This window comes from Cavia porcellus, unplaced genomic scaffold, assembly GCF_034190915.1.
Source record: "Cavia porcellus strain 051 isolate PalLab524CR breed Dunkin Hartley unplaced genomic scaffold, mCavPor4.1 scaffold_10, whole genome shotgun sequence".
Classification (NCBI taxonomy): Eukaryota; Metazoa; Chordata; class Mammalia; order Rodentia; family Caviidae; genus Cavia; species Cavia porcellus.
The window spans coordinates 29,229,296-29,243,381 of record NW_026947493.1 but is presented as its reverse complement, the minus strand read 5'-3'; positions in this window follow the sequence as shown (position 1 = coordinate 29,243,381).

Genomic DNA, 14,086 nt, shown 5'->3' with positions numbered 1-14,086 from the left:
CTCCTCCTGGGATACTAAGATTATGATGGTAACCTCCCTACTTTAGTAATCTAATAAACTTAGCTGTGATTGTTCAACAGGTTTTTCTGGCAATCTTTTGTTGACAGTCAACACTAAAAGTGGATTAATAACAAATAGGAAATGAGTATCGCTTAGAGATAATGAAGTAACACTGAGGCAATCACTTGAAAACAGAAGTGGTTTTTATTAAAAGGTCACCCTCTGGTGATGAGGTGGGGTGGAACAGAAGCTAATTTGCATTTCATCCTAAGTCTACACAAACACTTTTAAAACTATATGTGTACATTACTCTGATAAAAAATACAAAGTTTCGGTAACATTAGTGCCATAGCTGTCACATCATTTTCCAAATCAGGACAGGTATTGCATCTATTTGTGAATTTAACCCTCAAATGACATGATACAGAGCTAACAAAAAAGCATTACAAGTTATGTTCAGTTCTTTTGCACAAAACTTACAGCATAATAGATACATTTTGCAGGCACAAAGATGAGGTCAAGAAAAGGGAAAATGTCGCCAAGGTCCGTGACACACCCTTCATCTGCTACCATATTTGTCCTAGACAAATAGGATTTCCTAAACAATGCCTGAATCTATGACTTCACCTAACAAGCTTGGGACTGAGACCCTCTGAACCCACTCAGTGCATACATTCCCAGCTAACCCTGCCCTCACCTCACTTTTGAGAAGAAAATACCACAAGGAAAGAAGTCATTATTTTACAGGACAGACTTTGTTCCTGAGCCCCAATTGTTTCTTTAATCTTAAACCTTAGAGAGAAAACTATCTCTTCAGATTGCAAATTTGTATTTCATATTGGAAATCACAGTTTCTGCCAAGCTTCAGTTTGAAACACTGTCCTGTGAAGTCACGGTGTTCTGAGAGAGCGTTTGGAAGACTGATGGGGGAACTTAGGCAGGGAAGGAGGGACATTGTGAGCAAGTTTCAGCAGACCACATGCAAGCACATTTGGGTTCACGGGATGAGTATATATGCGAAAAGCTGTTTGAAAGTACATATCTAGGGCTAGGGATGCAGTTCAGTGATAGGATACTTACCTAGCATGCATGAAGCCTTGGGTTCAACACCTAACCAGCAAAAAGAAAAAAAATGCATTGAAAATACAGATCTAAATATATGCATGTGCACGCACGCGCAGATGTCATATACAAACAGGTTTTCACAAAGACCGTAAGTGTTGGGTCTGGATTTTCCTCCCCCAGACACTGGCACAAAGAAGGTATCTGTTGAGGGAAGACTGCTGCCCCCACTCTTCCAGATCCAACCACAGCATGAGTTAAGAAAAATTCTTGTGACAATGTGTGACTTTGGGCACTTTGGCCTCGGGCTGGAGTGGGGAATAATATAAACCCTACTAAACACCCACCCCAAATCATTCCTTTAAGCATATCTGCTGACCATCTCAACTTGCCAGGCACAGCACTGAGTACCAAGGACAGGTAAGACCAGAGCTCGGCTCACAGAAACTGCCAGCCCAGTGCTGTGCAAAGAGTCGGCAAGTCACGAATATTTGCTAAATAAAAAAGATGAGACATTACATGCAAAATAAAGCTGCACCTTAATGATAGAGTTCTAATTCTTTTAAAATATATTTTTAAACAGGGTCTGGGGGTGCACACCTGTCTTCCCAGCATTCTAAAAGGTTAAAGCAGGAGGATTGAAGTTTGAGTACAACCAAAAATAATTTTTTAAAGAATTGTAACTCAGTGCAAAGACTCTCGGTTCAATCTCCAGAACTGCAAAAAATTAAAATCAAATGTATAAACATGTACATATTTGTACACATTTAAATGCCAATTAAAATAGCTAAATTGGGAAAATATACAAATAATAAGAACTATCTATGACAAATGTCTTAGGAAAAAATCTGTAGAAAGCACTCCAGAATGCCAACTGTAAATTTATTTAGATTAAAAACTGTTTACATATTTTCACTTTTCCACTCTCTCAAATTTCCTGTATTTAAACATACTTTATTTTTATAAGTAGGAAATTTATCTTAACAGAGAAAAAATCACTATTATAATTTTGCACATAGCAGAACTTCAGAAAGCAACTGGGATGGCAGCCTAACTCATTCCTATCAACTTGTCCCTGACTTCACACCTTTTTTTTTTTTCGTTCTTCAATTCTTTCTCTGGGTGGTGTGAGCATAGCTAACCCACAAGAAAGAAAGCAGCAACACTAGCTCCAGGAAGAAAGCATAAGAAACCGCTCCAACAGCAGGATCCAGAAATACATGGAACTTGTTCTAAGCATCTGATCCCTGGCACAGCAGAGCTTTTAAAAATCTCAGGTGCCTGAACAGGTTGTTAAGTGGCCTGTTATTATTTTTATTCACCAGTTCTTGAACTCATGAAACTTGGAATGTACATTTCATGTTTAGTTTCTATGGAAGGAAATTGTCCTTAAAACAAGCACAGTATCACAGAATTGACTATTGGATTTTGCATGCTTGATATACTTCTGGTATTGTGTTATCTATAGCACATGCATCAATTCATTTAAATCTGAGTCCCATAAACTAGGTCAATACCTCACCCTTTGTCCTGAGGATTGAACACAGGGTCTTCCCACTAAGCTGCATCCCCAACAGTTTTGCTATTTTTACATTGAGACCAGGCCTTGCTAAGTCACTGAATTAGTTGCCCAGGTTAGAATCAAACTTGTAATCCTCCTGCCTTGTCCTCCCAGAATGCTAAAATTATAGGTGTGCACCATGGTGCCCAGTAACAGGAACCATTATTATTACACTTAGAAAAGGAGGAAACTTAAGAGAGAGATGATAAAGAAGTTGCCTATGGTCATAGTGCTAAATGAAAAAGCCCTCAAACCAAGATACAGCTGCTTGTCATAGTCTTGATGACTACATCTTTTATTTACTGATTGCTTTCACTGTACCCTTAAGAAATTTTCAAGCCATAATACTCACTATTTTTTGTAAAGAGTTTGGGGAAGGGTGTAAGGTTAGGTTTTAAGAAATGCTACTCAGCCTTTTACCCACCTATCCCTCATTTTTTTCAAGAAAATAAGGCTTTGAGGAAGGAAACATTCCAAACTAACCTAAAGCTTAAAGAATCAGTGGTTATACCTTATTTGATCATTTCTACATCACTTTTTGTCTTTACCTTATATTCGCAAAAATGCAAACCATACCATATTTGTTGTTCCCACTAGTCTCAAGAGGTTCAATACAGAACACTGTGGAGGCAAAATAATACTCCTTCTGATGAATTTATTGCTTCAACTTAATATTTAGAATGCAGTGGAAAGAATCAATATGCATGCATCCTTCTTGGGAGCCATAAATATTTATTTTAAACCAATTCAATGCTTCTTTCATGTTTATTCAACCCATCAACAGCCTCAAAGTGACTGGGAGATGATTGACACCATTGAAAGGCCCAGGTTAAATAACAGTGAATGGAAGAAGAGTCTTATGGAATGATCGTGTTCAAGGAGCATTGTTCTATTTATTTGAAATTCAGGTAATCTCTGGATGTGATAGGTGGGGTTGAATAAGATGTCACATTAGTATTAAAGTCATTAGGGCAAAGAGTCCTGTTTTGTTTTGTCTTTCGTACTGAGAATCAAACTCACAACCTTGCACTTCCTAGGTAGCCACTGTGCCTCTGAGCTATACCCCTGATCCCTGGTTTTCATTTGAGAGCCCTTTAAAAACATGAGACTTGGCTGAATTACACAAAGCTCACTCCAGTTTCAGTTTTCTAGTGCATCCTGCTGACTGTAGTCTTATAAAACCTCTAAACATGGATTAAAATCATTAATAACTTCATAAAGCTTTGTTGCTAGTAGATAATCATCAACAATTAAAGACATCTGAAAGACATGTTAAAAAACAAAAACAAACAAACAAACAAACCAAAATCCCATGAGACTCAAAGATTCCAACCTGAGAGATTCTGCCTTCCCTGGTCATCTGAGGGTATGTGCTTGATGATCATGATTTGAATGCATGACTCACACTTGGAGAAATACTGCTGTGGATAAGAGTAAATCAATGAATTCACTAAATCTGAGTTTGAATCATGGCCCTTATACTCATGGACAGGGTATCCTTAGACAAGCAACCTAATCTCTCCAAGACAATTTCTACTTCTGTGAAATGGGAAGATAATATCTTTTAGAGTTGTGAGAATTTTAAAAAGCAAATATGTATTTTATTAAACCCATTCTTTTTTTTATTTAAAAAGAAAAAGAGAAAAAAACAGAACAAAACAAAACAGTGTAAGGGTACAAGTAATACAGAACTACAAAAAAAAAAAACAGTAAGATATCACCAGTTAATAGATTACACACTATCATGTTTGAAACAGTGATTCAGGTCACAGGATCAAAGCATACAAAGTGGACATTCAAATAGTGAGACTGCAAATAGTTGTGTTCAATGATCCAATCAAAAATATTAATATGGTCATCTATTTAACACACCTAAACACACTTGCTGTTGTATCCTTTTGGGCATTTTTTCCCCTCTCTTTATTACAACAAAATTTACACATTTTGGGTTTTATTGCTCCCATAGATGTTATTACTTTTTTTTGTAAGAGAATAAAATCAAACATGATAAAATAAAGCTGTCAGTCAAAACCAAGGACAGACATAGCACATGATGTAAAAACAGAGTACAAGGTTATCAACAACGGTTACCATAATGCCTCTTGCTTCCTTAAGAAGAATTCTCCATCTCATTAGGTATTATAAAGTTGAACAAAACAGTAGAGAACAAGTCCAATAAAACCTAAACATTGTAAACCTTACAGAACTTCAAAAGAGGATAATAGTCAAACAAGAATGGGCATCAAGTGAATCTTATTGCCTTCAAAGTAGTTGCCTGTACTCTGATACTTAATACTATCATATAGAGTGGAACAGAGTCTAATCAGTCAAAACAAGATAGTGGGAGAATTACAGGACTTCAAATCAAGTTAATAGGAAATCAAGAAGGTTACTATAATATATCCTGCTAGTTTTTTTTATTTTTTCCCCTTAGTTTAAAAAAGAAAAAAATTAAATAATTTTTTAATGAATAAGGGAGAGGTTGAGATAAAAGAGGGCTTAACAACATAACAATACAGGTCAAAGCATGACAGTTTCAGCAACCTAGTGCTTCACCACCAAATAACCCGACTTAATAGTAGTTACCATAGTGTCGTTTTCCTTGAAATATTTGAATATAACTTCATATGCTATAGCAATCAAACATATCAAGACAGTGTAACACAATTCAAGTGGATGAAAGCATTGTAGAGTATTTAGAACCTGCTAACAGAAAAATGAACAATGGTTTCTATATTGTCTCTTTGCCTATAACAATTTTTGTTTATACTACCACATATGATAATATCCAGCAAGATACAACATGATAAAACCAACGGAAACAGACGAGCCATAGTTTTGTGGGGCTTTAAAACAAAATGGTATTAAATCAACACTAGCTATTATGATATCTTGTTTTCTTCAAAATAGCTGTTCATTGCATCACAGGCCATAATATCAAACAGCCCAGAGTAAAGCCATTCCAATTAATGAGTGAAAACTTTATAAGGCTTCAAGGCCACACAATGGGGAATCATGATTACCACATACTTTTAAATATTTGAATCATTTCCTACACTAGGGAAACTATTCTGTGTTCACAGATGCAAGTTTGATTTATTTCACTTATGAGTATGGTTTCAAGCTGTGCCCATTTATTGATAAATATCTCAATGTGATCCTTCTTTATAGCTGAGTAGTACTCCATTATATAGAAATACCACAACTTTTTTATCCATTCCTCAGTTGATGGACACTTGGGTTGTTTCCAAGATCTGGCAATTACAAATTGTGCTGCTATAAACATAGGTGCGCATATATCACTGTGGTATGATGCTTTCACTTCTTCTGGGAATATGCCTAGAAGTGGAATAGCTGGAACAAATGGGACTTCCAATCTCAGTTTTTTGATAAATCTCCAGATTGACCTCCACAAAGGTTGTACCAGTCTACACTCCCACCAACAGTGTAGGAGAGTTCCTTTTTTCCCACAGCCTCTCCAGCATTTGTTGTTGTTGGTTTTCTTGATCCTGGCCATTCTTTCAGGAGTGAGATGGAATCTCGGTGTGGTTTTAATTTGCATTTCCCTAATGACCAATGATGATGAACATTTTTTCATGTATTTATTTGTCATTTGTATTTCTTCATCTGAGAAGTGTGTATTCATCTCAGATGCCCATTTTTGGATTGGGTCTTTGAATTTTGGGGATCTGAGTTTTTAATTCTTTATATGTTTTAGACAAAAGTCCCTTGTCTGAGGGGGAGTTCACTAAGATCTTTTCCCAGTTTGTGGGTTTTCTTTTCATTATGCTGGAAATTTTTTTTGACTTGCAGAAACTTTTTAATAAGTGGTGGTCCCAGTTATTGATTCTGGGAAGTATTTCCCGTGCAGTTTGAGTCCTGTTCATGAATTCTCTACCTACTCCTATGTCTTCAAGGTTTCTACCTAATTTGTCTTCCAATAGATTTAGTGTTTCTGTTTTAATATTTATATCTTTGATCCATTTAGATTTTAATTTAGTACATGGTGATTAGGCTTGGGTCTAGTTTTAGTTTTCGGCAAATGGAGAGCCAGTTTTTCCAAAATCATTTATTAAAGAGACTGTCATTATTCCAGTGAACCTGCTTGGCTCCTTTATCAAAGATAAGGTGGTTGATTGTGTTTGTAGTTGTGGTTGTGTCTTCTAATCTATTCCATTGATCTTCGGTTCTGTTTTGATTCCAGTACCATGTTGATTTTACTATGGTTGCTTTGTAGTATAACTTCAAGTCAGGAATTGTGATGCCTCTTGGCTTGCCTTTGCTGCTTAGAATTGCCTTTGCTATTCTAGGTCTCTTCTGGTACCAGATGAATTTTAGGAGTGATTTCTCTAGATCTATAAGGTATGTTGATGGTATTTTTATTGAGATTTCATTGAATCTTTATAACAGTTTTGGGAAAATGGCCATTTTCACAATGTTTGTTCTTCCTATCCATGAGCAAGGGATGTCTTTCCATTTTCTGAGATCATCTTCAATTTCAGTGTATTATAATTTTCCCTGTATAGGTCTTTTACTTCTTTCATAAGAGTAATTCCTAGATATTTCATTTTTTTGGTTGCTAGTGTGAAGAGTGTGGCTTCTCTTATTTCCCTCTCTGTGATTTTGTTGTTCGTGTATAGGAATGCTATTGCTTTTTAAGTATTGATTTTGTATCCAGTTACATTACTGAATTTATTTATTATATCTAAGAGTCTTTCAATGGAGTTTAGAGGGTCTTCTACGTAGAGTATCATGTCATCTACCAACAATGACAATTTAACTTCTTCTTTTCCTATCTTTACCCCTTTTATTTTTCTCTCTTGTCTAATTGGTCTGGCTAGTACTTGCAGTACTATATTAAATAGGAGTGGTGATAAAGGACATCCTTGTCTTGTGCCTGATTTTAAAGTAAAAGCTTTCAATTTTTGGCCATTTAGTATGATACTGGCTGTTAGTTTGTCATAGATGGCCTTTATTATATTGAGGTAAAGACCATCTATTCCAATTTTCTGTAAAGTTCTTATCATGAATGAATGTCAGACCTTATCAAAGGCTTTTTCTGCATCTATAGAAATGATCATGTGATTCTTACTTTTGGCTTTACAGATATGGTGGATTACATTTATTGATTTACGTATGTTGAACCATCCCTGCATACCTGGGATGAATCCCAGTTGGTAATGGTGTATAATCTTGATGATTTGCTGCATCCTATTTGCCAATATTTTATTGAGGATTTTTGCATCTGTGTTCATTAGGGAGATTGGTCTATAGTTCTCTTTTTTAGTTGGGTCTTTCTCAGGTTTTGGTACTAGAGTAATATTTGCTTCCAGGAATGACTTGGGAAGGGTTTCTTCCCTTTCAATTTCATTGAATAGTTTGAGGAGTGTCGGCATTAGGTCTTCTTTGTTTTTTTGTAGAATTCTGTAGTGAATTTGTCTGGGCCTGGGCTCTTCTTTGTAAGTAAGGAATTAATTACATGTTCAATTTCATTGATAGAGATTGAGTTATTCAGCAGTTTTACATCCTCTTGATTGAGCTTTGGTACTTCATATGTTTCTAAGAATCTGTCTATTTCTTCTGTGTTATCAAACCTTTGAGAGTAGATGTTTTTGAAATAGGTGTCAATCTTCTGTATTTCTATAGAGTCTGTAGTGATTTCATCTTTTTCATTTCTTATTGCATGAATTTGAGCTTTTTCTTCCCTTTTTTAAATAAGGTTGGCAAGGGGCTTATCGATTTTATTTATTCTTTCAAAGAACCAACTTTTTGATTCATTGATTCTTTGGATTGTTTTCTTAGTCTCTATTGCATTGATTTCTGCTCTGATTTTTATAATTTCCTCTCTTCTTTTGGCTTTGGGCTTGACTTGCTCTTCTTTTTCTAGCTGTTTGAAATGTAGCATCAGGTTGTTTATTTGTATTCGTTCTGTTTTCCTGATGTGGGAACTCAGTGCAATAAATGTTCCTCTGAGGACGGCTTTCATTGCATCCCACAGATTCTGGTAGGTTGTATCTGTATTTTCATTTTCTTGTAGGTATTGCTTAATTTCTTCTTTAATTTCCTTTGTGACCCACTGATTACTCAAGAGTGTGTTATTCAGTTTCCATGTTTTTGTGGGATTTTTGTAGTAGCTTTTATCATTAAATTCTAATTTCATAGCGCTATGGTCCAATAGCATGCAAGGGATAATTTCAACTCTTTTGCATTTATTTAAATATGTTCTGTGAGTTAATATATGGTCTATTTTAGAGAATGTCCCATGCACTGCTGAGAAGAATGTGTATTCTGTTGTTGTTGGGTGGAGTACTCTGTATATGTCTACTAAGTCCATTTGTTCACAGGTGCGATTCAGTTCTTTTCTTTGTTGATTTTCTGTCTGGTTGATCTGTCCATTGGTGTCAATGGTGTGTTAAGATCTCCTGTTAGAATTGTGTTACTGCTGATTTGGTTTTTCATTTCTGTTAGTACTTGTTTTATATAACTGGGTGCTCTGGAGTTTGGTGCATATATATTTAACATAGTTATCTCTTCCTCTTGGAGTTTTCCCCTAACCAGTATGTAGTAACCTTCTTTATCCCTTCTGACCATTACTGGTTTGAAGTTCATTTTGTCTGCAAACAGAATAGCTACCCCCGCTTTGGGGGGGGGGGTCCTGTTGCATGGATTATTGTTTTCTATCCTTTGACTTTCAGTCTGTGAATATATTTTTGGGTTAAATGGGTTTCTTGTAGACATCATATGGTTGGATTTTGTTTCTTGATCCATTCTGCCAGTCTGTTTCTTTTTATTGGTGTATTGAGACCATTTACATTAATGGTTAGAACTGTTATATATTGGTTTATTGTTGACATGTTATCCTGCTGTAGCATGTTTCTCCTCTGTTCTGTTTAATTGTCTACTTTGTTTAGTGGTTTTTTCCTAAATGTATCTAGGCTGTGTTTCAGTATTCTTTGCAGGGTTGGCTTGGTGATCATGAAATTTTTCAGCTGATCTTTGTCATGGAAGTATCTTATTTCTCCATCGATTTTGAAGGACAGTTTTGCAGGGTACATCAGCCTAGGTTGGAAATCATTTTCCTTTAGGATCTGGAATACTTCACTCTGTGCTCTTCTTGACTTTATTGTTTGTGCTGAGAAGTCTGCTGTGATTCTGATAGGTTTTCCTTTATAGGTCATCTCTCTTTTTCTCTCTGACAGCCTTTAATATTCTATTCTTTTGTTTGATATCTGGGATGGTCATTATTATATGTCTGGGGGTAGATTTACTTTGGTTATGGCTATTTGGAGTTCTATATGCCTCATTGATCTTGGTATCAGTTTCCAATCTCGTGTTTGGGAAATTTTCAGCTATTACTTCTCTAAATATCCTCTTGACATCCTTTATGTTGTCCCCTTCTTTTTTATTTATCCCTATCAACCTTATGTTGTTTCTCTTTGCGTCATCTTGCAAGTGTTGAATTGTTATTTCCTGATTTCTTGTTATTTTTAAAAGATCTTTTCTTTCATGTTCACTGGCTGCAATCTTGTCTTTGAGGTCTGAGATTCTATCTTCACATTCATTGAGGTGGTTTTTACAACTTTCAGTGGAGTTTTTGATTTCCTGTATATCTTTTTGCATCTGTTTTATGTATTGTTTGTTTCTTATATTGTTCATCCAGGGATTCTATCTTTTTGTTTAGTTCCCCCAATTTTTTAACTGCCTCTTCTTTAGCTATGTTTAGCATCTGCTTCATTTCTTTTATCATTTCTTCTTTTACCTGAGAGGTTATTTCTAGTTTGAATTCCTTTAAGGCTTCCCAGAGTTGCTTCTTTATTTCAGTTACTATTACTTCAGGTATTTCAGTTATGTGGCATGTGTTTTCTTCTAGGCTTTCTTGGGATGGGCTGGATGTTTGAGATTGCATTTTGGTCTTTCGTTTTGTCATCTTCCTGTATTTTGGAGCTTCAAGTGTTGTTCCAGGTGTGGGAGAGGATTCTGCCAGTCTGGGATGGGGTTCCCTGTGGTGGCCCCACTCACTGGACCCAGCAGGGAATCAGGGCTTGGTCCCCAGACCAGGAAGAGAGTTCCCTCAGGCTAGGTGGGATTCCCAGCCGCCACTGCTCCATTCACCGGTCTTGCAGGGACTGGCCTGGTAAACAGGCCAGGAAAAGGTTCCCTTGGGTTGGGTGGGATTCCCTGCAGCCGCTGCTCCACTCACTAGTCCGGCAGGGCTAAAATCTATTCTTAAGCATGCTTTGATTATAAAGTTCCTTTGGTTCTATAAAAAGTCTTATTAGGCATTCAAATGCTTATCTTTACATTTCAAAATATTAGAATATCGGGAAAGTCTACTGTCTAATTTGGCCCTAATTGTAACTTATTTTAATGGTAACAAATATTTATGGTCTCCTTGGATTCATTCATGCATTGGATAAAACAAATCCCAAAGCACAAAAGACCAGTTAATTAGTTATCAATGTAGTGTACAGATGTTTCCTAATAAGGACATCTTATATAGTTATCTGATTTTCAAAGAATAACATACATACACAGTAATTTACACTAAACTATTTTGTTTGAATAATATATTAGTTGGATTTTCAGTTTGTAACACTTCAGAACTTTTGCAAAAGCATTGTGTTATAGTTTAGTTATAAACAAGGGCAAAAGTATGTCTTAGTAATGAAATCTAGTTTTCAGGGGGATTTGTGGTTTCTACCATTTATTGATCTATGATATTCATACCATTCAGTGTGTAAATTTTGAGGGCATTGTTCAGGGGATTTTGATGAAATGAACAAATTCCTGTCCTACCAGTGAGATAAAGACATAAAGCCCCAGCACCAACGCAGGCTCTTTTTTGCCCCTGCCAATCCATGCTTGCCAGCAGGAAACCACATCTTCTTTTAAACTTGAAACAAGAAGAATCATAAGGTACGTACTCTTTTCTGTCTAAATTTCTTTTTCAACTTCATTCTTGTGGTACTATAAACATCTGTATTTTTGTTTATAACAGTAATTTCTGCCTGGTCTCCTTAACATATAATATTCTGTCATGTGCCTGACCACACAATATTTCTCTGCCTCTGCGTATTTGGGTTGTTTCAGTTTGGAGCTCTCATGAATGAAGTGACATTGAATATTCTTGCCTATGTTCTTTAACATACATGTCTACTTAGAGCAGAACCACTAAGCAGTAGAATAGGCATATGTCTAGCTTAGTTAGAGTTTCTGTATATAAAAATGATACAAAGAGTCCAAGGCATTCCAGTATACCCTTCATCCACTCTCACCTAATGTTAATATGACATTGCTATGACAAATATGTTAAAACACAAAGTTTAATAAAGAGCAAAATAAGAAATAATGGCAAGCAGACAGACAGACCTTTCTCAAATGGGGACAGGATCAAGAGATGCAAGAAGAGGGAGGGAGAGGGAAAAGAGTGACAAAGGAGGCATCAAGATATATTATTTACACGTGAAAAGCTCCACAAAGGAATGCAAAATTCTGTACTGCAAACATGTACTAATGAAAGCTCACACATTGATACAATAATAACTGAATTTCAGGTTTGATTTGGATTTCTCTATTTTCCACTCTACTCTCCCATGAACCAAGCAGGATACCACCTTGCATTTAGTCGTTACTTTTCCTTAGTCCCTTCTAGTCTACAACTATGTCTGTGTTTGGGTTTTCATAGCTAAAACAATTTTGATAATTATCAGACAGGTATTTTGTAGAATGTCCCTCAATTTAAACTTGATGGGATTACCTGATTAAATGGAATTAGAGATTTTGAAAAGAGTATCACACAGGCAGAGCATCATATCCTACTAGGCTTGCATAACAACTATATGATATATCACTGGTGCTATTAACCTTGAAATCTTCACTAAGGTAGTTTTTACCAAGCTTCTGTTACTTCTATTATTGTCTTTCATTTTCCATACTCTCTTCTATGGAAATGAGTCATTAAACATAACCAAAAAGGGACTTCCTTGTTTTAATTTGTACTTTTTCTAAATTCTGGATGTGAAGCTTTCATTGGATGGTATTTGTTTTACTTATCTTCTGTGTGGTCAGAGAACACAGTCTACATGATTTAATCCCTTGACATTTGTCAACACTTGCTCTGGCTCAGCATATGGTTTATTTTGGTGACCATTTTATACGCTCCTGAAAAAGAATGTGTGCGTTTCCGACTGATCAGGTGCAGCGCTATATAACTCCCCACCCCACACCGTACACACATACACACACACACACACACACACACACACACACACACACATAAGCTCAATTATGTTATATACTAAATGTTTGTCCGAGAAAGATGTGGTTGAATTTCTCAGTATGATGAGCATATTTCTCCTCCTTGTATTTGTATCTGGTTATATTTTTAGATATTTAAATTTATGTCACTTGATGCACACAAGTATCAGAAATATCTTTCCTTCAAATTATCCTTTTAATCACTATGAGGTGACCCTCTATAGTAATAAGTCTCATCTCAGAGGTAATTTTGATTACAGGGCTATAAACAAACAAGTTTTGTTTTGGTTAGTATGTGTATGCCATACCACTTTGTGTCTTTCACATTCCGACTTTTATGTTTATGTGTAAAACACATCTCTTGTAAGAATAATTAACTCCTTTTATAAGTCCAGTCTGACAGCTTTTGCTCTTAATGGAAGTGTTTTATTTATATTTAATAGATTTACTAGCATATTTGTTTTAATCTTGTTACTTTATTATTTGCCTTCTACTTATTTCTACTGTGGTGCTTTTTCTTCTTTCATGCATTCTTTTGATTAATCAAGTAATTATTCTATCATTCTCATTTCCCATTTATTACTAGTTATACTTTATTTTATATTTATTTAATTTTTATGCTAAATGTTGCAGCTTACATCCTGGACTTACTACCCAAAATTCGTAAGTGTGCCACCCTCAGATAATGTAGGAATAGCATAGCATTTTAATTCCAGTTATTCCTTCCTTGTTGCTGTGCTGTTTCATGTATTTTAATTCTACATATAGGTTAAACCCAATGAAGCCTGTTATTATCATTTTAATTGTCTATTTATTTAGATATGTGCATAAATTTATCTGCTCTGCGTTCCTCATTTCCTCCTGCATTTTCATGCTTCCACCTGAGAGCAACTTTGTACTGAAAAACTCGCTTTGTATTTATTCTAGTGTGAGCTTGCAAGCAACAGTTTCCCCTTTTCTGAATGAAAACATGATTAATTTATCTTCATCTTGATTACTTTATCCTCACACTTGATATAAAATTCTTCTCTGAAAGTTATTTTCTTTCAACACTTTATGCATATCATTCCATTATCTCCTTGCTTTCACTGTTTCTTGTAAAATGTTGGCTGTCATTTGCTACTCTTTCAAAGGCAGTTTGTTTTCTTTTTCTTTGAATATGCTGCAGGTTTTTTAAAAATAAAAAGTTGGGGAAGGAGGAAAAGA